The sequence below is a fragment of the Pristiophorus japonicus genome, unplaced genomic scaffold (genome assembly GCF_044704955.1).
Source record: "Pristiophorus japonicus isolate sPriJap1 unplaced genomic scaffold, sPriJap1.hap1 HAP1_SCAFFOLD_30, whole genome shotgun sequence".
NCBI lineage: Eukaryota > Metazoa > Chordata > Chondrichthyes > Pristiophoridae > Pristiophorus > Pristiophorus japonicus.
The window spans coordinates 6,405,693-6,410,972 of NW_027252779.1; positions in this window are offsets into that span (position 1 = coordinate 6,405,693).

Below are 5,280 nucleotides of genomic sequence, written 5' to 3' on the forward strand. Positions count from 1 at the left end.
TGAACTAGAGAGAACAATAAATAGTGACCTGGAGAGTACAATAAATACTGATCTGGAGAGTACAATAAATACTGACCTCGAGTGTACAATAAATACTGACCTGGAGAGTACAATAAATACTGACCTGCAGAGTACAATAAATACTGACCTGGAGATTACAATAAATACTGACCTGGAGAGTACAATAAATACTGACCTGGTTCGTACAATAAATACTGACCTGTAGGGGACAATAAATACTGACCTGAGCAGTACAATAAATACTGACCTGGAGTGTACAATAAATACTGACCAGGAGTGTAAAATAGATTCTGATCTGGAGAGTGCAATAAATAATGACCTGGAGAGTGCAATCAATACTGACGTGGAGAGTACTATAAATAGTGACCTGGAGAGTACAGTAAATACTTACAACTGGACTGTGCAATAAATACTGACCTGGAGAATAGAATAAATACTGACCTGGAGAGTACAATAAATACTGACCTGGAGAGTACAATAAATACTGACCTGGACTGTGTAATAAATACTGACCTGGGGAGTAAATAAATACTGACCTGGAGAGGGCAATAAATACTGACCTGGAGAGCACAATAAATACTGACCTGGAGAGTACAATGAATACAATAAATACTGACCTGGAGAGTACAATAAATACTGACCTGGAGAGTACAAAAATACTGACCTGGAGAGTAAAATAAATACTGACTTGAAGAGGGTAATAAATACTGACCTGGAGAGTACAATAAATACTGACCAGGAGAGTACAATAAATAGTGACCTGGAGATTACAATAAACACTGACCTGGAGGGGGCAAAAAAAACTGTCCTGGAGAGTACAATAAATACTGACCTGGAGAGTACCATGACATTGACCTGGAGAGGGTAATAAATACTGACCTGGAGAGTACAATATGCACTGACCTGGAGAGGGCAATAAATACTGATCTGGAGAGTACAATAAATACTGACCTGGAGAGTACAATAAATACTGACCTGGAGAGCACAATAAATATTGACTTGGAGAGTACAATAAATATTCACCTGGAGAGGGCAATAAATACTGACCTGGAGAGGGCAATAAATATTGACATGTAGTGTGCAATAAATACTGATCTGGAGATTACAATAAATACTGACCTTGAGAGTACAATAAATACTGACCTGGAGAGTACAAAAATACTGATCTGGAGAGGGTAATAAATACTGCCCTGGTGAATACAATAAATAGTGACCTGGAGAGTACAATAAATAGTGACCTGGAGAGGACAATAAAAACTTACCTGGAGAGTACAATAAATACTCACCTGAAGAGTGCAAAATATACTGACATGGATAGTGCAATAAATAATGACCTCGAGGGTACAATAAATATTGACCTGGAGAGGACAATAAAAACTGACCCGGAGAGTATGATAAATACTGACCTGGAGGGTACAATAAATACTGACCTGGAGAGGACAATAAATACTGACCTGGACAGTACAATAAATACTGACATGGAGAGTACAGTAAATACTGACCTGGAAAGTACAATAAATACTGACCTGCAGAGTACAATAAATAATGACCTGGAGAGTATAATAAATACTGACCTGGAGAGTGCAATACATACTGACCTGGAGAGTACAATAAATACTGACCTGGAGAGTATCATAAAAATGACCTGGAGAGGGTAATATATACTGATCTGTAGAGTACATTAAACACTGACCTGGAGAGTACAATAAATACTGACCTGGAGAGCACAATAAATATTGACCTGGAGAATACAATAAATACTCACATGGAGAGGGCAATAAATACTGAACTGGAGAGTACATTAAATACTGACCTGGAGATTACACTAAATGCTGACCTGGAGAGTACAAAAAAACTGCCCTGGAGAGTGCCATAATTTCTGACCTGGTGAGTGCAATAAATAATGACCTGGAGAATATAATAAATACTGACCTGGAGAGTACTATAAATACTGAACTGAAAAGTACATTAACTACTGACCTGGAGGGTACAATAAATACTGACCTGGAGAATACAATAAATACTAACCTGGAGGGGGCAAAAAAAACTGTCCTGGAGAGTACAATAAATACTGACTTGGAGAGTACCATAACATTGACCTGGAGAGGGTAATAAATACTGACCTAGAGAGTACAATATGCACTGACCTGGAGAGGGCAAAAAATACTGATCTGGAGAGTACAATAAATACTGACCTGGAGAGTTCAATAAATACTGACCTGGAGAGCACAATAAATATTGACTTGTAGAGTACAATAAATATTCACCTGGGGAGGGCAATAAATACTGACCTGTAGAGAGCAATAAATATTGACCAGGAGAGTGCAATAAATACTGACCTGTAGTGTGCAATAAATACTGATCTGGAGAGTACAATAAACACTGACCTTGAGAGTGCAATAAATACTGACCTGGAGAGTACAATAAATAGTGACCTGGAGAGGGTAATAAATACTGCCCTGGTGAATACAATAAATAGTGACCTGGAGAGTACAATAAATACTGACTTGGAGAGTACAGTAAATACTGACCTGGAAAGTACAATAAATACTGACCTGCAGAGTACAATAAATAATGACCTGGAGAGTATAATAAATGCTGACCTGGAGAGTGCAATACATACTGACCTGGAGAGTACAATAAATACTGACCTGGAGAGTACCATAGAAATGACCTGGAGAGGGTAATATATACTGATCTGTAGAGTACAATAAACACTGACCTGGAGAAGGCAATAAATACTGACCTGGAGAGTACAATAAATACTGACCTGGAGAGTACAATAAATACTGACCTGGAGAGCACAATAAATATTGACCTGGAGAATACAATAAATACTCACATGGAGAGGGCAATAAATACTGAACTGGAGAGTACATTAAATACTGAACTGGAGATTACAATAAATGCTGACCTGGAGAGTACAAAAAAACTGCCCTGGAGAGTGCAATAATTTCTGACCTGGTGAGTGCAATAAATAATGACCTGGAGAATATAATAAATACTGACCTGGAGATTACTATAAATACTGACCTGAAAAGTACAATAACTACTGACCTGGAGGGTACAATAAATACTGACCTGGAGAGCACAATAAATATTGACCTGGAGAGTACAATAAATACTGACCTGGAGAGGGTAATAAATACTGCCCTGGAGATTACAATAAATACTGACCTGGAGATTACAATAAATACTGACCTGGAGAGGGCGATAAATAGTGACCTGGAGAGGGCAATAAATACTGTCCTGGAGAGCACAATAAATGCTGACAAGGTGAGTACAATAAATACTGCCCTGGAGAGTGCAATAATTTCTTTCCTTGAGAGTGCAATAAATAATGACCTGGAGAATATAATAAATACTGACCTGGAGAGTAGTATAAATACTGACCTGGAAAGTACAATAAATACTGACCTGGAGGGTACAAAAAATACTGACCTGGAGAATACATTAAATACTAACCTGGAGAATACAATAAATACTGACCTGGAGAGGACAATATACACTGACCTGGAGAGTCCAATAAATACTGACCGGGAGAGTACAATAAATACTGACCTGGAGAGTACAATAAATACTGACCTGGAGTGTAAAATAAATACTGACCTGGAGAGTACAATTAATACTGACCTGAAGGAGGACAATAAATACTGACCTGGACAGTACAATAAAAACTAAACTGGAAAGTACAATAAATACTGACCTGGAGAGTACAATAAATACTGACCTGGAGGGTACAATAAATAGTGACCTGGAGAATACAATAAATACTAACCTCGAGGGTACAATAAATACTGACCTGGAGAGGACAATATACATTGACCTGGAGAGTACAAAAAATACTGACCTGGAGAGGGCAATAAATATTGACCTGGAGACTACAATACATACTGAATTGGAAAGTACATTAAATACTGACCTGGAGAGTACAATAAATACTAACCTGGAGAGTACAATAAATACAATAAATACTGACCTGGAGAGTACAATAAATAATGACCTGGAGAGTCCAATAAATACAACAAATACTGACCTGTTGAGTACAATAAACACTGACCTGAGAGAGGGCAATAAATACTGACCTGGAGAGGGCAATAAATATTGACCTGGAGAGAAAAATACATACTTAACTGGAGAGTCATTAAATACTGACCTGGAGAGTACAATAAATACTGACCTGGAGAGTACAATAAATACAATAAATACTGACCAGGAGAGTACAATAAATATGATCTGGAGGGGGCAATATATACAGACCTGGAGAGTACAATAAATACTGACCTGGAGAGTACATAAAATCCTGACCTGGAGAGTACAATAAATACTGACCTGGAGAGTACAACAAATATGGTCCTGGAGAGTACCATAAAAAATGACCTGGAGAGTGTAATATATACTGACCTGTAGAGTACAATAAACACTGACCTGGAGAGGGCAATAAATACTGACCTGGAGAGTACAATAAATACTGACCTGGAGAGTACAATAAATACTGACCTGGAGAGCACAATAAATAATGACCTGGAGAGTACAATAAATACTCACCTGGAGATGGCAATAAATACTGACCTGGAGAGTACAATACATACTGACATGGAGAGGGTAATAAATACTGCCCTGGAGATTACAATAAATACTGACCTGGTGAGTACAATAAATAGTGAGCTGGAGAGTACAATAAATAGTGACCTGAAGAGGACAATAAAAACTGAGATGGAGGGTACAATAAATATTGACCTGGAGAGTGCAATATATACTGACCTGGAGAGTGCAATAGAAAATGACCTGGAGGGTACAATAAATAGTGACCTGGAGAGGGCAATAAATATTGACATGGAGAGTACAATACATACTGAACTGGAGAGTACATTAAATACTGACCTGGAGAGTACAATAAATACTGACCTGGAGATTAAAATAAATACAATTAATAATGACCTGGAGAGTGCAATAAATACTGACCTGGTGGGGGCAATAAAGACTGACCTGGAGAGTACAATAAATACTGACCTGGAGAGAACATTAAATACTGACCTGGAGAGTACAATAAATACTGACCTGGAGAGTACAATAAATACTGACCTGGAGAGTACCATAAAAATGACCTGGAGAGGGTAATATATACTGATCTGTAGAGTAAAATAAACACTGACCTCGAGAAGACAAAAAATACTGACCTGGAGAGTACAACAAATACTGACCTGGAGAGTACAATAAATACTGACCTGGAAAGCACAATAAATTTTGACCTGGAGA